We start from the raw sequence: 20995 nt of genomic DNA on the forward strand, positions 1-20995 counted from the left end.
GGCAACTCAAATCCTGGGCCCGGCACCAGCTGCAGCACGCAGCTCAAGCACAAACCCTGCATCCTTACTCCACGTCGGGGAGGGCTGGTGTCACCAGCAGTTACGGGAAGACGTGTTGCCTCCAGCTCCCCACCTTCACGGCCTCAATCTGCGCGTTAAGGGCGATGTCAGCCTGGAGCTACCTCAGTTGCTAATGCCTGTGGCTCGACTCGCCCGCTGCGGACCAAGGAGATGGAAACACCATCACCTTCTTGATGTCCACAGTATTTCAGTCTCAGGTGATGCACCAGTAATTCACAACTCAAGGAATCGGTGTCTCTGTGAAGGAAAACGCAACACACGCTTTCACACTAGTCCGAGGGTCGAAACTCAGGTTGAAATCCATGAGGTGCAGCACCAGAAACTGCGCAGCAGCAAACTCACAACTACTACTAACAACAGACTGCTCGGTGGGCTCGCTGTTTCCAAGGGTAGCACCTTAAAACCTTGATAAAACCTAAGTTATTTATTTTTTAATCCTGTTACGACACTTGGGCTTTTAGTCTGCAGCAGGACCTCCTTTTCCCCATGCCATTCGACAGCTCCATCGGCTGCCTCTCCAAGTTTTGCTTTACAAATTCAGCAGGGCTTTGGGGTTGTCGGAGCACTCTGTGTACACCACGAGGTGGGGCAACATTAAACCTTTTCAATTTTAAACGCCGGAGGGACTGAATCACAGTTTCCCCCAAGCCACTCAGAAAGGAGGAATGCTGACCTTTAACTATTATCCCTCTCGATGTATCAGCCTTTCCTTCCAGCCCCTGGCAACACGCCACAAGCCTCCTGCGTGCTGAAGGATTCAGGATCCCAAAGATGCGACGCCAAGGGCTGCGTTCGTCACCATTCAGGAGCCCGCAGCCAACCTCCAAATTGCATCTCCTCACTTACCACGTGCATACATCTCCTCCCGCCACGGCTAAGCTAGCAGGTTTTAAGATGAGCTCTGTGTGGAGCCTAAAAGAACAAAAATCTGTTGCCAGCTGCAAATATCAGTCTGATATTGGCACAAGAGTCACAATATGCTGGTGTAACCCCACGATACCTGGCCTGGCAGTGTAATGAGAAAGAGCCTTGCAGTAAAACTGCAGGGTTTGGCAATATTGCTAAAAACTACTATCAATTCAGAAACTTGCTCGTGCTTTAAACTTACCATCAGTAGTGCTATTAAAGGTACCACACAGAAGAATAAAGATTGTTCGACCCCAATTTTTGTGTCTTTATGGAACATAAAATATAAACACATCTCTTAAGAGTCTCTGCTGGTTTTATAAATGAGAAATCCCATCTGCTGCACAGAGGCACACACTTTCACCCCATCTCGTCCCCTGTGGACGGACAGACAAGGATGGCGTGGGGGTCACCAAGGAGCAAAAAGCTACTGAGCAGAGAGCTTCACTCCTCAGGGGTGACACTTCTGGGAGCACGAGTGCAGCGCTGGCCAGGTGCAATCCCAGCCCGCTGCTATCACACCACCAGCATGTAAATCACTAATTGAGCCCCTTTCGTAAAAGCAGAGTGACTGGTACTCATGGGAGAAAGGCTTAGAGGAAAGATAACGTATCTGTCAAGGACACAGGCCATGGAGTTGTTTTCGTTGAGAGTTAAAATGAGGAAAAACAACTAAAATTTCTAACGAACACCCATCATTCAAACCTCCATTTCACAGCCTGTCTAATGGGGGAGGAACAGGCAAAAAAACTTCTTTACTAACACCTTCCAGCTTGCCACATTAAAAATACCTCGTTTTCCATCTTGCGTTCATGAAAGCTTGATCGAGTGAGGTTTGGAGAAATGATATTGGAGACTAACAGCCCTCGCTGGCCCCTTGCTTCCACAAAAGGTCTTCTCCCGCCCACAACGGCTGAAGACAGAAGTTGCGGATGGGCACGCCCCCCCGGCTTACCTTGGTCCCACTGCCCCGGCAAGGCACGGGGACGGGCAGGGGGACGGGCACACACCCAAACCTCCCCAGCTCTGCTACAGGGTGCTACCCTGGGCCCGGCAACTAAAACACTCCCTCCATCCGCAGCAGATCTGCTTCATTAAGGAGCCTCTATCTAATAACGAATTATAAATAACAATGCAATTATCTTAACAATGCCAACTGCACTATGATAACAATGCCGCGTAAAACCGGTATCTCAAAATACCCACACCACTAGACTTGAGCAGGATAAAATAACTTCAGCAAGGGCTCCAGTCCCCACCTCCCTGTGTTTACATGACCTTTTTTCCTGTTCCCACCAAACATTAAAGTGCTAACTCAAAACTTTCAGATCTTCTTCCACTTTCCCAACAGGGAGTATTCCCCACCACCGCTTCAACCTGCCCGTATGAGGGTTGTAATACCATGACCATGGCCACCCCAGTGGGCGAAACAAGTATTTGAGAGCGTGCTACATAACCTTGCGTATCAAGATGTGTTCTCTTTTGCATCGCTTTGTGGAGATGCGGTTGGGCATAAGGACAGAACGTGGGAGCATCCACCTCTTTGGCTAAAGGACAAGATAATCAGCAATAAAATCACCAGCTGGCACACCTCCGCACTTGACTTCGTGGCGACGGTGCAGAAAACTGCAGTTTTCTGTCTCCAGGCCTGCTTGGAGGAGAACTAAGCACTCACGTTGGACATCACTGTCCCAGATTTCCTTTCAAAGTCCATGGGCTCACCGCTGAGCGAGAGATGGACATCCCCCAGGCAGGCGGCACGAGACTTTGTCTGGGGTGGACGTAGGGTCCATGGAGCAGTAATCTCCCTCCACAACCCCAGAGCCGGCTAACAGGTTAGCACGCCATTCCCTATTACCCTAAACTTGCAAGCAGAAAGCATTACATCTCGCAATTAACGCTGATGAGATAAAACCAATTCCACCTAAAACAGCAAATAAAGACCCTCAAAATCAGTTTGTCTCCAATCTCCTCCTAAAGCACTTTGAAACCCGACCGAAGAAAACCTAAATCTTTCCAAATCAAATCATGCCTTCCTCATGTTTGTACAGTGCTTTTATTCTCTAAGCGAGGACCTTTGCTGCCAAGGCAACAGTCACTATAGAAATCAGTAAAATAACCAGCCGTTTCAGAAACCGCGACAAGCTCCTTCACCAGAAGCCACGGAGATTTTCAAATCCCGGCAGGGGCAGGGGCAGGGGCTGCGTTTCAGTTGCAACATGGAGCATCCTTCCCAAACACCCCGGAAAAGTTGAGATGATAAAACTGTTAGTGCAAAATAGTGTTAAAAAGAGCGAGGTCCAGGGATAAGCACAGTCTGAAGATAAAATAGTGACATTTTCTCCCTCGGAAAACAAACGCCGAGATGCACACTGATTATGTGTGCGCACACGTAAGCAGGAGAAAATGAACTGCTGTAAGGATTGGAGTTTTAATGCTTTAGAAACCAACCCACAAGTGACTTCCCCAAAACCCCTGGTGAGCAGAAGTTACACGGAGACCAAATACTCCAGATGAAAGCCGGGAACTCTCATCCTGCAGTTTTAGAGCACAAAACAAACTCTTTGTAACAGCATGGTCTGAGTCACTGCTACAGTCACATCCTCTACGGGCATTTTATCATCACTAACAATTACGCTCCGACACCTCAACAACTGGACGTCCTGTACTTGCAAAGCCCCTCTGCATGCCAATTTGCAATGAAAAGGTGATGCCTGCCACAAGTTATGTGCTGGATATCACTAACGAGCTCTCAAGCAATGTACCGAAATGCTTCCCTCCCTCCAGGACAGCCTTGCCTCCAAACCAGAGATCGCTCCTTGCAAGAGGCTGCACCGCTAGCGAGCAAGAGACCGTTGGCATTTTAAAACATTACAGTAAATCTGGGTTTGTGCTGTAAATACAAATATATGCAAATAGAAAGTATCTGTAAGTATAAAATTGAGGCACAGATGGGCTCACGAGTTTCACAGAGCTCCGAGATAGGTTTCCAAGGTCGATCCCAGATGGAAAACATTGTCCCGTGGACACAAAGTCAGAGCAAGCAGAATTACTACTATGAAAAGAAAGGCTGGGATTGACATGCGAAGCAACGCCCACGTACCCTAAATCGCTACTTACACAGCTTCAGAGAGAGACAAAAAAAATGCCTGTATACTACATAAATCCCCGAGCAGCCCATTTTTTCTACCTTACTCTATAGGAAGAAGAAGAAAAAAAAGCCACTGTATATTTCCTATCCTAATTTAACAAAAAAATAAGAAATGCAAATCCACTCACAGGCGGGGTTCTCAGTATAACAGCTCTGAACCCAAGCCCGGAGTTCAGTGGCAAGGGTTTCAAAACGAAAGTACTTGCATCAAATCTGAATAACTAAACAGCTCATCTCCTGATGGGAAACACTGCTAGTGAGTATCTCTGCTACAAAAATGCATCATCTATATTGGGTGCGTGCATGTGTGTAGGTATATACATGCACACGTTCTGTGTGATAGAGACACCTTTTCCCTCCAAACCTGATGAAGCCTCATCCCTTTGCTTCTTCGTAGCCTTACATCTCTTTGCTCAACTTTCTTCCTCCCCCTTCTTCTTCCTCGGGCTTGGAAGTAGTTATGGAAACCGGCAAACACTCACGAGAAGGCTTCACCTGACCAGCAATCTCATCATGGGAGCAGTTGCTAAGCAAGGCTTTTGTTTTGACACTACGGAAATCCTGCTTCGGGTGATCCAGGGGGCGGACAGGATGGGGTGGGGAGGGCAGGTCCTGCCTTTGGTTTCAGTTACAAACGATTATTTCAGACTGAAAAGTCTCCTCAAACACAGGAGGAAAAGCCAGGAACCCCAACTGGCACCCACAGGAACAGCTATGGGCCTTCCAGCTACGGCAGGGATAACCCAGGCACACATCTCATTTTGTACTGCGTACCGCAATCCTAATGCCTAAATCCTGAAGTCATTACAACAAGTGCAACAAGAGTGGGATGAATATTAGCTTATTTTTGAACGGCTGCGATAGGAACCCTACCTTCCAGCTCCCTGCCCCAAATGCTTTTAGTTCTGTGCAGGAACGATGCAAATAACACCACAAAGTTAATCTGTGTTGGGGGGGGGGGGAACAAAACAACACAATCCACAACTATATTCAACTCCTAAGAATATTATCCTTGAGAGAAAGTGGGTTTGTACTACTTCAACCTTCTGCCCGCAAAGGGGTGCATGAAAATCTTAATGGACCGTCACAAATCCTTACACACGGGTAAATCTGCTTCGACACCAGGATCTTTAATTCTTCAGCAAAGACTCCTACGGCAGGACTCAACCCACCCACCGCATCGGTCGCTCCTTCGCTCCATACAAACAAAAACCCCCGCGGACACCCCGACACACGCTGCGCTCAAACCTTGCACATCTGGTTTCTGGGCCGAAGGAACCCTAAGCGTTTCTGGGCGCTGTGCTCGGGCAGCAGCAAGCTCTGGCCGTCGTCTCCATCACAGCTAAACACACGCCTGTGTTACGCCTCGGGATCTGGGTCAGCCGGAGATAGGGCAGAGCTGGAAATAGAGCCCTGTGTCCTCGTGCAACCTCTGAGCTAACTCCGTTACTAAAGAGCACGAAACTATACTTGCCTCCGTTTTGAAACTATCCAAACCTCCTTATATTTATCCGCACACAACAGAAAACCGCCGAAGGAAAACAGATGAAACACTGAAAAAACCAAAAAAAGTGATTTCCACCCCCCCGCTGCCCAGCATAGAAATGGGGAGAGGAAAGTGTAGGGCAGAAGGATGGAAACAAGAAAATAAGGAGAGACTAAATGCTTGCAGCATGCTCCGTATTTTAACTCTGTTAACCAAGTAAATGTATTTTGGGTTGGTTTCTTTGCTGTTGGTTTTGAGCTGGGTTGCTGGGGTGTTTTTGGGTGTTTGGGTTTTTTTTTAAAACCTAAAAGTAATGTATTGTTAAAAAGTGAGATTTGTGGTGAGCTTCTGGGAAACTAAGTAGTAGCAAAAAAATTTTAAAAAATTATCAAAACAGAAAGGGAAGTTTTGCCTAAGGAAGCTGAGAACAGTCTTGTGACTGACGGAAACACAGCTCTGAAATGCTTACTCCAGCATATTTTGCCAAACCAGCCATGCAGATTGGGAAAAAGCAAGTTGGCAGAAACTACAGTCAAAACAGAGCCTCACTGAAGGCTTAAATCAGTTAATTGTTATATTTTCTTAATATTTGGGTTTGTTACTGGACATGTATCAGACACCATCCAGACCACACCAGCTGCTTCCTCCAAACTGCCTTTCCCAGAGTTACAACTAAAGCAAAAGAAAACCAAGTTTACACACTCGGAATCCCAGCCTAGAATAATGTTTCCATATTTCATTAGAGATATAAATATTTTATTTAAAACACCCTACTTTTGAAGTCCAGCACATGAGACCCAGATCAAAAAGACTCCAAGCCTCAAGAGCTGAAATATAAATATCTATATATCTTCATGCAAGACGCCGTTCTCTGCATTTCAGCTGTTACTATTCATAAACCCACCCAAAAAGCACACCATCAACATTATTAATTTGCAATGCTATTACCTTTGTAAAACAAAACAATTCTTGGGTTTGCCTTTATTAATTCAGTTTCACGTAACACACACTGTCTGAAAGACAGAACACCACAAATATTCAAGATTATTTCTGGTATATATAGTCCTAACCCAATTTTTGAACACATATTCCTCCTCTTTCCAGCAATACCTGTTCAGAGTTGTACCACAAATAAAACATTTAGATCTGGAAGACACATATCTGTAGGAAGGAGAGGAAGACTTATTGCACTGCTGGTCCAGAACAACCAGAAAACCAGGAAAGGCTAGAAAAAGAAGAAAGAAAGAAAGAAAGAAAAAAAAAAAAAAAAAAAAGGCATTTTTGATTGCCAGTGAGTTATGGGTGTATAATCTGCACGCTGGGAATTTGTCTTAGTAGAGCCAGATCTACTGAAAATTCAGATGAAGTGTCCTGGCATCTTTTTTTTGTGGTTAATGCTACAAGCAAGAAAAACATCTCTCGGCTCACTTGGCAACCTTCAGCCACCTTCTTCACTCTCTTCGCCGCCAATCACATGGATGCCAAATCTCGCTGTTTGCAGTGGAGATCCATCACTGCCGCCGTTCTGCTTGATGGCAAAAACACGCTCGCATTCATTCAGCAAAATCCAGTGCGGCTGGAGAGACAAATCCTCTCCCCTCCCCAGCCCAGCCATCCAGCATCTTGTTCTTCGAAAGCAAGAGTGCCAGAAAGGGACGGCAACTCAGACCAGCTCTGTTCCCTGCTCCAAGGGTCGCTAGTTTTTTGCCTTTTATAGATAATTCCATGATTGTTGTTTGGTGTTTCAGGACTGCTGCTGCTGCCACTGAATGTGACGCTTTGATGCTGCAACAAGCTCCCAATTTCTGAATTTGGACTTCTGAAACCCAAGAGATTCCTCCCCCAGCGCTGAAAAGTAGCTTTATCTCTGTATCAGACTCCAGATCCTAACGCCGTTGACCACCCATCCCCAGCTGCTCCCGATATACGTCAGACATGCCAGCTCTCCCATTATTTTGTGACAGTGGCAAATCCTACTTAAATCTTGCTTCTGACAACATTTGGCATTGAACCCAAAGAACAGATAGATATGCACAAACTTCCTCCCCAAAACATTAAGTGTTCCTAACGTGTTTAATTGCCAGATATTTGAAGAGCACAAACCAAACATTTAAAACATGCTTGCTTCCACACTGCCAGTGATGGCAACGGGGTGTACTAACAGGTAGCAAACAATTTCCAAGACCATAAGCAGAATCACTTGAAATCGTTATAGCAGGTTCAAAGTCTGTCAAGTACTTAATATTTTAAATATTCCTCTCCGCTCAAAGTTGTGATTAACTACATTCACAAATAAAGAAAGATAAGAAACTTGTATCCTGCTATCTTACTGTTCTAGAAATGATGAGTATTTCAATACCCAACTGAAAGCCTCAGAAGCTCCTGCACACATCCAATTACCTCTTACTTTATTTTTCTAATGACACACTTGTGGTACAGGAGATGTCCCTGCGTCATGTTCTCCTAGCATCTTTATGGAGATGTCCATTAGCCACCCAGCAACTCCGGTTCCGATCCCAGGGAGTATCGCAGGCAGGGCGGCTCTCGGCCACCCTTTCTTCTGCAGGCAGCGACTCCACTATCTGGCACCCTGAACGTGAAAGACTGGATGACCGCGTAGCAGATTCGCACGCTGAACTGGTAGGTTTTGAACGCATCAATTAAATCAGTTCCAAAAGTAACCTGTAATTCCAGCCAAACAAGAGAATCTCAGCTCGAGGTACTGGGTGAGTAGGACTAGCTTGCATTCATGCCATGGAAATTAAGCTACATTTAAAACCAGTATTTAATGAAAACAGTATTTCAGCTCACAAACTCCCCCACTCAGGGAACGCTATCATCCACTACCTACCCCCAGCCCGTAAAACTGCTGCAGAGCGACTCAAAACAGAGTGCAAAGCTCATTCAGCAGTTCGTTCACACTTCACAACCAGAAATCATTAAAATACTCAAATCAGATGCCTCGAGATGGTTGTTCATGTGATACCTCTTCTCCTGCCACAGAAGAGATGGAGGGATCAGGCCCAGCTCGCTATCGTCAGCACTAGCACGACCGCGCAGCCTCTAGCAAACTTTCCTTACTAGTCTAAACATTTTAAGTAAAAGGCGGCAAACCGAGCTGTACACTACGAACTGTGTGATGCACTCCTCAAAATCTGGAGTTAACTGCTTGTAGCACAGTGCTAAACATAATGTCATTTCCACCATCCACCCCAACGTAAGCGTCCATGGACTATGTCACAGCACGTACGCTTTACTGAGCACGTAACAACTGCAGCTCCCTGCAGTGAGCCATCCACACGCTGCTCACAGCAAGCAAATCAAATTGCTCAGATAATTTCAGCTGGTTTAGAAATTGAAAAGCTGTGTCCACCCTTAAGGAGAAAAAAAAAAAAAAAAAGAAAGAAAGAAAAAAATCAGCATTCCTTCCCAGAAAGTGAACACGTGAATTAACCATTTAATCAATTAAGGGATGCCTGTCACTCCAAAAGGATCACTGAGCTGCTTGCCTGCAAAAACAAGACTGAGCTTCACAGTTCCTGTTACACAAACAGGTTAATGTGCAATGAGAAGGACGAGCCCTGCCCGTTTACAGCAGCAAGAGAAGCGCAGAAACCCAGCGGCACTATTCTCCTCCCAGCCACAGAAAGAGGAACCCAAATAAATTGCAAGGAAGGAGATGAGAGGGCAGGAGAGGAGGAAGGATTTAAATCTGCAGTCACGTGGATGCCGTAGCTTTCTGCAAGCAGATGGGCAAAGCCCAGATTAGCAAGGTATTAACGAAAGCAAGGCATAATGAAAGCAAGGCAGTACCGCCGATGAGGTACAGCTCGAGAACAGCCGAACTCTGACCTGCCTTGCTGTGCGGAACGACGCCTCCCTCTCCCAGACGGATCAGTGTCGGCCGCAAAGTCACTGCTGACTGGTGGGAAAGGATGGGAGATTGCAAGAGAAGCGGGGCACAGTTTGAAAAAGCTGCTGAGGCTGAAGCTAAAAGATGAATGGCAAAGTAGATAACGAAGCAGCAGCCATGCAGGAAAGCACAATACTCCTTTAAATCAACTTTCAGCAGCAAGATGCAAAAGGCTCGCTGGGAATAAGCCTTCCACATCTGTAAATACTCAGAAGACGCACACTCTAGAGATGCCCGGCAGGATGCAATATCCCTGCTGCGTACCTGAGTAAGAAAACAAAACAAGGGAATAACAGTTACACAGATGTTTCTAATGCACTGGGGCTCATCCGAGCATCGGAGGGGTTAGAATGTTACGGTAGGGTAGAAACTCCTCTTGAGGAACCCTTGAGAGCAGGACACCAGTAAAACCCCATCCAACCGCCTCGTGACAGGCTCCATGACTACGCGGCATTCCCTCAAGGCCTGGGAAACGTATATACACCTCCTAAACACATTAGTAAACAGAATGCTTTGAGAGTACAAAACAAACAGGGGCCAACCTGACACAGCTGCTGCTTTACCTACCCGTCCCACGGTCAGACTCGCTCTACAGGACTATCCTTGAACCGTGCTCTGACATGCACCTTTTAGGTAAATCCTAAGACCATACCCAAGATCTTCTAAACCTGATAAAATACAGCATTTTAATAAGAGGCCATAAAAAAAAAAAATCTTTCATGCAGAAAGATCACAAAAATTCACCGTCAGTCTTTCAGTAATGCCAGTGCTTCTCCAGCAAGCAGTACAGAGCTGTTGAAATGACTACTGATGGAAAAAAAATACTATTTTGGAAACTATAAGATCAAGTACTGTAAAGTGCTCATACCAAAAGATATTAAACAGTCATGGTAATTTGCATTTGGAGCTTGTTGGGTTTTTGTTTGTTTGTTTGGGTGGGTTTTGTGGGGGCGAGGGTGGGGCTGCATTACCAGAGATTGCACAGAATATAAATACACATGAAATTTGCTTTTAAAAGCTAGTATATTATTATCTGTCCTTAGGCACTCCAAAACCTTTTCGTTGGGTCTGAAAATACCTACATTCACAAATATTTAATGTGGGTGAGGGGATAAAAGTACCGTAGCAGAAATCCTGATGAAATATGCAGCTCACCCTACGTGGCACCACAACAGCACTGAAAAAAGCGTCTTATGATAGGTTTTATTTCACATCATTAGTGAAGCAAATGTAGGGACTTGATTTAATTTGATCCTGAGAAAAACTTGTGCTGGTCTGAATCGGTCTTTGGCAGCCAAATTGCAAAAGCCTGACCTCACAGCCTCTCCCATCAAGTACAGGCAAACGGCAAACGCAGCGGCCGGCACGCGAGCCAGCCCGGTCCAGCCGCAGCATCTGCACACGGGTAGCCTGAAACACATGATGTGCCACGCACGCAGCACCATGCGAATTAAGATTTAAGGGGAAAATCGCTGATCTCGGACCAGAAAAGCCAGTGGCTATAGGAGGGTAGGAGGATATCCCGTTCCCATCTGTTACGGGGATTTCTTGCCCTCCGCAGAGGGCACGACGTGATCTGCAGGAGATGGGTTGGCAACAGCAGGGCCGAGGGCTCGCCTCAATTTCTGGAGGAGCTACGAGGAAGGATGAATATTTAGAAAGATCCTGAGAAAGAGCGGTACAGCCACTGGGGAGGGGAGCACCACACACAGAGCGCCAGCCCAGAAATCAGGAAACTTGCATTTCCTTAGTTCACTAAAAGCCAGGTTTTTGCCAAGTAACCAATTTCCTTACACTCTTCATTAAATAAAATATGAAGGGCAGGCGGAGAGGCAAAATATAAATGCATACACTTCCCTAAGCAGCAGTCCCTGTTACTGTAGATGCTGCATAAATCATTGAGGACAACGGGACTCATGTCCCCTAACAGAGGGCGCAGACTTTGGGGTCAGTTAGCAGGTGAGGAAGTTTTATATTAACAAGTGTTGGATTTATATTCACCTTTGTGATCCACACTGCCCAGAAACAGCAGAAGCCACTTTGATTCAGGTATTATTTAGTCAGGCCAAATGGGTGAAAGGCAGAATCAAACCTCAAGACAAACATCTGACGATTTTGGTGTGGGTCTCCACCAAATATAACTCTTGCAGTGGGATGGCAGGACACTCACCAGTTTGGTAATTAAGCCAGACTGGCTGAAACAATCCTTCTGTCAGATTTCTCTGCAAAGCTGCCTGAAGATATGACAGCAGTTACGAATTGCCCTATTGAAAGTCGTTGCTCTGTTTTCCAGCACTTTGCCACACACGTGAGCGCAAATACAATGTCTTTACAGTTTCAAGTGTTAGCAGTTAGCAGTATTGCTTTAGCAAATTTCCCTGGGGAAGAGTAATAGCTACCTATGGAAGACTTGCCCCTAATCACGGGCATCTCCTTGTTTTTCTTTTTTTTTTTTTTTATTTCAGGCAGCTGACTGACAAATAATACTGTTGCAGTGCTCATGTTTACAATGTACTTGCCTTTCTCACATTTGCAAAATTTCACTCAAAAGACACAGCAGCTTTCAAACAACTGGCGGCGGGCACCTCCACAAAGGTCAGTCATGAAAACTAACTGTATCTAGCTGAAAACCACCTTTCGTCTTCAAAATTAGGTCGCGGTCTGAAATATTTTCAGACTACCTTTTTACTACTCTGTATTTGCAAAGTGGACTTGAGGTAGCTTTTAACTTGCAGCCAGATGAACGAGCTCAGGATGAAGACCGTGCTTACCTGTACAGGCAACCTCTCTAGGACAGGACAGGCGAAGCCCCAAGACAGCAGTGCTCAGGTCTCTGAGGGACTCCACACCTACTCCTTCCCACCATACAGGACTATATAGCTCAACAGGCCCCTGCTGAAGCTCCAGAAATAGCAGGTCTGCCCCAAACAGGGGGAAAATCCGAAGCCACCATCAGCTCACGGCTGCCTCCTCCCCTGATTAATCAGAGGTTCAACAAAACTGAAAGTCATCTTTATACCTAAAGTGACTTCTGAGTATAAAATCACTTCTGCTTACCTATTTTGAAAGGAGACAGGAGTTCTTCCCTACTTCAAAGCTCTGTATAAAGCTGGATTTATTGATATAGACCCATGATCCATCAGTAGAGCAAGCTATAGGAGACAAACTGTGTTATGCTGGAATCTAGCAAAATCAGGAAGGAGGAAAAAAAAAAATCAGGAAGAAAAATCAGGAGTGTTCACCCCAAACCGAGACCTAGACAAAAGACAGAGTGGGTGTTCATGCTCTCCGTAGCTTTATTCTTCTTTATTTCTCTTTTCAGCAGCGGTAGCGTCCGCGCTTTGCTCCCTCCTTTCCCCCATCCTCTGCAGCTTGTTTCAGCCCAGCGTGTCAGACCCTCCGCAGCCGAGCGGCACACGCTCCAGATTAAAGGTCAACAGGCTTAGGAGAAAACAGAGAGGCTGCTAAACCCAGGGCCGTGCAAAACCATCGCCCGAAACGCAGGGCAGAACATTTTAGATAACTCTGTGACAGACGGCAGCAGCGCCAATGAGTCCCAGTGAGCCCAGCCAGCCTCCTCATCTTCCTCCTCTTCCTCGGGTTTTTAAAAGAAGGAGAATGGGTCTGAAAGGATCCTGAGGACTGTAAATAAATTATGGCCCCGTTCATCAATTAGCTCAGGCTGCAGTGAAATGAAAGCCACAGCGGGCTCTGTAATCACTCAAAATAAACTCCTCTGATGGGATCGCTCCTGTGCTGATGGCTCAATTACGCCTGGGAAGCCCGTTACAGAACATTAAACATTAACAAAAGTCTGAGCCCCCCTTACTTTTCTCCCAGAAAAATCTAATTCAGTAACTGAGTGCTTTTAGCTTAAGTAACCCTGAATGATTGGATCAATTCTTTTCCCACCTTTCCCTCACAAGTTGCAAAAGCCAGGCCACCGCATACAGGGAAAATGTTTGCAACTAGTCCCTTTGCTAGGCAGTTAGAGTTTTATTATACAGGGATGATATTTTTATCATTGAAAAATATATACAGTTTGGGAAAGGGTTGTTTATGTCAATTTAGTAGCTCAGAAATCAAACCAGGGGCAAACTGTTCTCCTGCGTTACAAGGGTTTAATGTAGCCTCGCTATAAAGATTTCTTCATTTCTCTAAAATCCGGTCCCTGGCAAACAGTTCCACAGCTTATGTTTTCCGAAACTGCAAGGAGAACCAAGAAGACAAAGTAACTCTAACACAAAAGTTGCTTTCATTTCTCATTTTGCGTTTGCAATATATTATTTACTTCAAGTTTAACAGGACTAGAGATACCCTCGCCACCCAAAACGTCTCTCGGTTCTCTCTCCGCAACTGTACAAGCAGAAAATAAAGTTTCTCGAGGCTTGCCCAGGCCGGATCTTTGCTGTTCTAACCTAAGTACACCACACACGTGCATTGAACAATGCCAGGATTTTGCTGCGGATTTAGGTAGGGTGTGACTAGAACAGACAAACCAATGTCCCCAAAGAAAAGCACGTGGCCAAGATTAAAAGAGAAAATTTCAAAACACAAAGGGAGTTAGAAATAATAAGGAAAAAACCCAGAGAGCTGGGAAGACCAAGAAACTGAAATCAAAGTTGCACCAAAACTAGCCAGCTGGTGGTCTTCTTAGTAAATCCTCCTCATCCTCGATGCTTAACACTTACCAATCCCAAAGCATCAGCTTCCCCAGTGTAAATAAATTGGATTTAACTGGATTCAGCTTCACGGTTTTTAAAAGTGTAACAGTGTCAGCATTCTTACTGGTGAAAAATCTGCTTGACTGCTAAAGTGATTTTTTAAATTGACAAGAAAATGGTGTTACATGTATCGCTGGGACCACTGAATTTTTATTCCTGGTTATGAAAAGCAGCCCAGTACCAAGGAAGAAAGCATGCTGAAGCACTCTGAAGCTTCACTAAGTAAAACTAGCTGCTTGTCTTCAGGATTTTTGTCCAGAGGCTGAAAGAGTAACTTCAATTCTTAAATTCACTTTTGAAAGACAGAAGAATTCCACTGTCACAAACTGAGAGGTAAAATTTGATGCGACAACGAATTCCACCAAGCTCTGGATATGCTTCTATCTACAGCTTGTATCTACAGCCCCTTGAAAAGAATAAATGCTGTTTGTCTTCAAGTCATCTGCCATGGGGAAGTGTTACGTTACAGGTTTTCTGAACTAAATATTATATAGCTAAACATTATTTAGTTACGTTGAAGTAACTGCTGTTTTCCTCCACCATGTCCTGTGCAGGGAATACTTGGTACAGAGCGCTTGCTGGTTTTTAAGGTCTACCTAGGATGGATATCTAGGGTATTTCCTTCATCATTTGGCACTGAACGGGATGGTTCACTGGCTATCAACGTGTGGCTGGGAGTGCTGCAACAGCAGGAGCTCATCTGAGCCAGGGAGCGGTGAGAGAAACCACACTGTGCTCAAGACTGACAGAGTTAAAGAAAAACAAACACACAAGCAAAAAACCCAGAAAGAAAAAACCCCAAACTTACAAAACCAAAGACAACAAAAAAAAGCATCAGGAAACAAACTTTTCAGCAAAGAAAAGAATGGTTTCCTTAACAGGCTTCTGCCCTTATTTTAGGAAAGGCCACAGAAAATATATCCAAAGTTACAAGGACCACTGATAACCACCAGTGAAGAATTGCTGACAAAACACTGCATAATGGCCATTTCCTAAAAGCAATGCTTAAAAAGCTTGCCCTTTGCAAAGCACGCTATATATTTACCCTTGGCTTGTCTGTTGACTACCTTTCTCCCGACGCTTCACATGCTTATTGCAAAATAAAGTCTTTTATAAGAGTGTAATATTATAACCAAGCAAGACAGGTACATTTAGTAAGTGAAATTAAGGCCCCAGTACTTTTTATGTGGTTTTTTCCAACTACTCAAACTCTCCCTATAAACTACCAGAACACGCACAATTCAAACAGCAAAGTAAATCTCCTTAAGGCTTTGCTCTTAACCTGGGCAGACGAACCTGAATGAGCTCGGCCCCAGCTAGAAGCAGCAGCGTGCGTGCTGCGGCTCTGATTTTAAACCCCATCCGAGCGCACGGGCGAGCTGATGTTACCAGTGTCCCTGAACTTGGGTTACCTGTGCCAGCAGAGTTCAACAAGTCTTTTCTGGGAGGCATCCCCTCCTGCCTTGTATCCCCACCCTCCTCTCTTGCGCTTGGGTGATTGCGTGGCGGAAAAATTCCTCTTTTCCTGGTTTTCTGCTGAGCTGGGCGGCTGAACCAGCTGGCTGCGCAGCCACACAAGCATAAGCAAGTCCTTCCCCTTTCGGTGGCAGCAGCGAGTTGTCAGAGTAGCTCGGCTCTATGTTGAAACCATACCTAAAATTTCCTAATCTGCCTTTCTATTTTTAATCAGCCACTTCCCCCACCTTCTCTGCCATGCCGACAGCAGCAGAAAGCAGCTGGAGACAACTGAGTGCTCCATCAGGCCAATTTCCCTGGCAAAAAAAAATCACCCACAGGCTGGCAGCAAGTGCACAAGGGGCAACAGAGACACTGCTAAACGCTATCCTGAACCCACGGTCAAGGCAGCCGAGAGGGAACGGGGCTGTCGTCCTTTTCCCCGTCCCCCGTGGCTTCAACGGCTCTTACTGAACACAGAGAGAGCACGGTGACCTGGTTTGTCCTAAGGACTGCTGCTCTTTTGGCCTCCTGGCTCACGTAAACCGGCTGAGATACCAATCAGCACCTCTTGTCCCTCAAAAACCTAAGGGGAAAGGCTTGAGAGCACTTGCCAGGCTGTGCCCAGTACACAAACTCCTTCGACAAACAATCTCTCGGGGAAAGGTCTGGATTCATCTCTTCCTCCAGGTTTGGACATTTCCTCCTCCAGGCACTTGGTATCAGGTGTAACACAGACATACCGGCAAACCCTGAATTCTCTCCTCACATGGTAGAACAGCTTTAAAAAGATAATGTGCAGCAGCCCTGTAAAATTAGCCAAGCAAAAAGGGCATTTTCCAGAGCAGCAAGAGCAGTTTTGAGCTTTCGCAGGCGGATGGTAACCCAGGGACGCAGAGCACGGGCTGTGCAAGGTGTTGAGCCATGTGGAACGGCACAAAGCAGACTTTTGGGTTTGGGATTGTTTTTTTTTAAAGTTAGGTCCAGGCTTCTGAGCCGTGCTCTCAAAGGTCTTCTTAGGACCAGGTATCTCCAGGGAGAAAACTGAAAATCTCTTTGTGGGACCAGGCAGACCCTTGGCTGAGAGCCTGGCACCGAAAACGGACGCAGCTTGGGGAGGGCAAGGCACAGCTCCAACGCCAATTCAGGGAGCTTAAGCTGGAAGTTTTGAGTCATGCTCCTGGATGCGGGCAAGTAGAATAACTTAAGCCCTTCTTGAGCTAAGCCATTTTTCTTTTGTTCAAGCGATCGCTGCAAACATCGCAAATGCGGCTGCTTTTGCTACTCTCCATATAACGTGTTTTCATATGCTAAGTACTTTCTATGCTTCAAGTTACTTGCACAAAATAGGCTTATTGCAAATGCAATCAATCAAAACATAAAGCACATGCAGACAGGACTGCACAATTGTAAGTATCAAATGCCTTGGAAAAATCCATTTCTTACATGCCTACAGAAACAGAAGTCAGGCAAAACAGAAGTCTGGCATGGAATTAAGCACAGCAAGACCCACAGCAAATCTTCCTGGTTCAAACAGATTTGAACCACAGGATCCCAGGGAACAAAGTTGCTGAGCAAAAGAGCCCATAAGCCATGAACTTATTTAAAATTAAGTTTCATTAACGAGTTACAGTATCTGCAGGTAGATAAGTGGCAGAAACCAATGTGACTCAGCAATTGCCACGCTGCTGTTGTGGCCAGGGGAGAGAAGCTCCACCACGAATGAACACAACGGCCCGTATCCGCACGCAGCGCAGGTGGCAGGTAGGTCTGAGAGCCTGTTCCCCACGACATGCACCAGCAACAGCCCAGAAAAGAAGGCTGCTCCTGTCGGTTTGTGGATAACCACATGTCTTAGTCACCGTTTTATTCAAAACTCTTCCTAGCCTCAAGTTACTTCGATGAAGAGTTGAACCACTGATTCTTCCCCCCCACCCAAAACTGCTTCGGAGCTGAAGTTTCTTGCTCACGTGAAACAAAAGCATTATCCACCTACGGTTCCTTCAGCACGACAGCAATGCATGAGCTGATCCCACCGAGCAGCCTGGCATGCTCTGTTCCCCCCCACCCCCGGCCTTAGGCTGAGCTGCTCTCCTAGGAAAGCGCTTTATTCTTTGTGCATGAAGAGGAGGTCCTCTCCCATCCTTCATCACTTTATTAACCAGTACAGAAGCCACGACAGCAGCACACACTCACACACAAACCCAAGATCTGCAAGTAACTTCACTTCTTACCTCCTGGAAAAAGGGCATTTCATGGTGAGAAACCTCTTTAGCAGCTATTTTACAAGCACTGGGACCACGTGTTAATGATTTACCTGACAGTGCTCTAAGTAGGTATTTGATAAAAGCGTGGTTTTCTATGGTCTGCCTTCCTGCCTTTGCCTACATAACCAAATCAATTCACAAATGAAGTAGGCATGGTATTACTTGACAGGATAGGAAGAAATTAATGCTCCTCTACGCTTGCTTACCCCATCCTGCTTTAAAAAAACATTTTTTATATATATACACACATGCACATATATACACACACAGACTAAAACCCAATGTCTGGAGTAGCTCTTCTGCATGTATACATATGTGTGTGTATATATATACAAATATACATAGACACACAGAGATGAGCTACTGCAGGCACAGGTTTTCTGGTTTCTTCCTCCAACTTATCACTATAAATCTATTAGAAAGCTTCCAGATTAAAGCACTCAGTTCAAAAGAGGTTTACGACGAGAAGAAAAGGCAGCTACGCCAGAAACGCACAAATAGGATCACATACCGTGGAAAGACTCAGCTGCGTATCTGTATCTAAGACACAGCTTACGGATGAAGTTATTTTCCTGTTTCTGAAGCACGCTCAGCTCACCGAGAGGATTTCTGGGGTTTCCCTGTGACTCACTGTGTTCCTCTATACACCCAGGGCCACCCTCCTCTACAACCGAAGCATTCACGTTTTTGCACGGCGGGTGACACTGTGACACATGCAGAGCAGCGCAGTCTCACGGCACTCCCTCTTCCTATGTACAGCTGCTAAAAAAATCTCACATAAAGTCTAAAATACATTCTTGCTCTTACTGTTTCACATAAACACTCGCTGCAGTTGCACTAGGGATATCTGGCAGCAATTAAGGAGGCGGTTGGGGTGGGGAGAGGTGCCAAAGATGGCAAAAAGGACAGCAGCTTGTCCCTGACTCCTGGTTTGTGCAAGCAAGCGTCACCGCCACGCCGTGTAACTTTGATTACCTCGTACCAGTGTGCTGCAAGCAAAACCTCCAAATCTAGAAACCACAGAGAGACTCCACTGTTCCTCAATGTCCGGCCATGGCAAGAGATGAACCTGTGTGTTGGAAACACGCCGGACCCTGCACACAACGCAGGGGTACTCACTGGCCGGATACATGCTGCCCCAGCTGCTGGCAGCCTGGCTGGCTTTTATTTGGAAAAAAACAAACCAAAACAAAAACCAACCAACAAGTCACTAACCACAAGCTTGAGTACCACCTTTAAAAAAAAGAATAAATCCCCAAAAGTCATATTTTAGATCTTACTGTATCCGAGTCCTCCTGCTCGCTTCTAAAACACAGCCCCTGGCCCTTCACCAGCAGTCGAACACGCCTTTTAACTAAAACGGGATCACCCAGAGCCGGAGAGCTAGTCACTCAGGGAAATCAGGCAGCAGATAACAACAGCCAACTTTTCCTCTTCCCAGCTGCCAGCCAGACGTGACACTTACAGTGAGACGAGAGGGAGACAGCAGCGAGGCCTCTGCGAGCTGAAATGTTTTACGATCCCTCCGACACTTCGGCAAAGCAACTCCCGGACCCGAGGATCTCACGGGTGTCTCCTTCGCGAGCCAAACTTCCTTCAAATTAAAAGCTGCCTTCCAACTTCGCCGTGCCAGGCTTCACCAGGGCTCCTCTCGCTTGCTCGCCAGCCCCGTGCGGGAAACACCTGGAAAGGAAAAGCACAAGAGCTGAGCGGTGCACCGGAGGCGATGAAGCGAACGCTCGCCCGCTGCTGCCGCTCCCTCCCCGGCCACGCTGTCTCACCCCGCCGAGTGCGTCAGCAGCGGCCAAGAGGAGGAGACGGAGGAGGAGGAGGGACAGGAGCGCCAGCCCGGCCAGAGGGTTGCCGTTTCCTACGGCAGCCGGTGTAACACCTTGCAGCACCTCTGGGTTTTACCAGCAAAATAACGGCTAAAACGGGGGGGAATAAAGTTATCATAAATTCAGGTCTGTTGATTCTTAATGTGTGCAAGTAACCCAAAGCAAAGCCTTGCATTAGTATTACTTTTGAAAGACTCAAGATGACACTGCGAAGCTGAAAGAGTCAGTGCTAGGAGGAAGGATTCATTTTCCAATATACATATAAATACCAGATGTTATGTCCTGCCCTGGAAGAGGGGGGGCAGGAAACCCAACCCCAAAACCACAACAACAACAAGGCAAAAAAAAAGTCATATTTCACCACGCTAAAACAAAGTGAAACAACAAATTCCCCAACCCAGGGGGAGTCCCAGGGTGGGCAGCATCCCTGGTCCCTGAGGGCACGCATCCAGCCTTTATCCCAAAAGACACACCTCCTGCACACGAATATAGGGGGTGGCAAAGATGAGCGGGAAAGGAAGGCGTGAAGCATCCCCAGAGAGCGCAAGAGGGAGAGGAGCATGTCTACTGGCCGCTCGCCACAGGACGGCGGGGAGGTCCGTGTAACTGAGTACAAAACCACAATCCAAAGCAGACTGAAGCCACATGTTGGAGAGACTGATGGGATGACCAGCGCTGGCAGAATGTTTTCCAGCAGCTCACACGAGTGCAAGGACTCTATGCAGTCCGCTGGCCGCTGTAAGCAAAAGAAATACCGTCCAGGAGTGAAGTCAGAGGTGTATGAAGTGGCCTTCTTCCACTCCATGGATGAAATAATGCGGGGAAAAAACAGACACCAGCATTAACAAATAGCAGCATCAGCTTTTTTGAACTCCACCCCAGGAGAGGGAGCCTATTGCCAGTGATACTGAGGAATCTGCAGAGCCCCATCGAAGAAATACAGGGCAGAAAAAGTATTTTTAGAAGCTGCATACAGAAATACCTTCATAGTAATCTTGTCATATGGAAAATACATATTTTTAAGTAGTTGCTTTGGTCTTTTTTTAATAGATACATGCCCCTAGGCATAGCCCACCCATCCTTGTTCCTAATGCATGTAGACAGCCAGGTATCAAATGCAACAACGCGTCCATGATCAGCTCCTCCACAAAGTCCAGAAGCCAAAAAAGTCTGT

At 46.2% G+C, this 20995-nt stretch overlaps 1 protein-coding gene across 20 annotated transcripts in view; it reads right to left on the reverse strand.

The window, feature by feature from the left end:
• SGMS1 (sphingomyelin synthase 1) overlaps positions 1-20995 on the reverse strand; it is a 96204-nt gene that overhangs the window by 14743 nt on the left and 60466 nt on the right. For 13 of the 20 annotated variants that reach the window (XM_054831075.1, XM_054831076.1, XM_054831080.1 and 10 more), the window contains one exon: positions 19449-19666. The exons of 3 other annotated variants lie outside the window; for them this stretch is intronic. The gene's annotated coding sequence lies outside the window, so the exon portion shown is untranslated. Of the gene's footprint in view, positions 1-4541; positions 4594-18494; positions 18852-19448; positions 19667-20005; positions 20025-20995 lie in introns of those variants that run through there. 4 more of the 20 variants (XM_054831081.1, XM_054831084.1, XM_054831072.1 and 1 more) reach the window with 4 other exon arrangements.

Source organism: Grus americana, chromosome 7, assembly GCF_028858705.1.
Source record: "Grus americana isolate bGruAme1 chromosome 7, bGruAme1.mat, whole genome shotgun sequence".
In the NCBI taxonomy this organism is placed as follows: Eukaryota; Metazoa; Chordata; class Aves; order Gruiformes; family Gruidae; genus Grus; species Grus americana.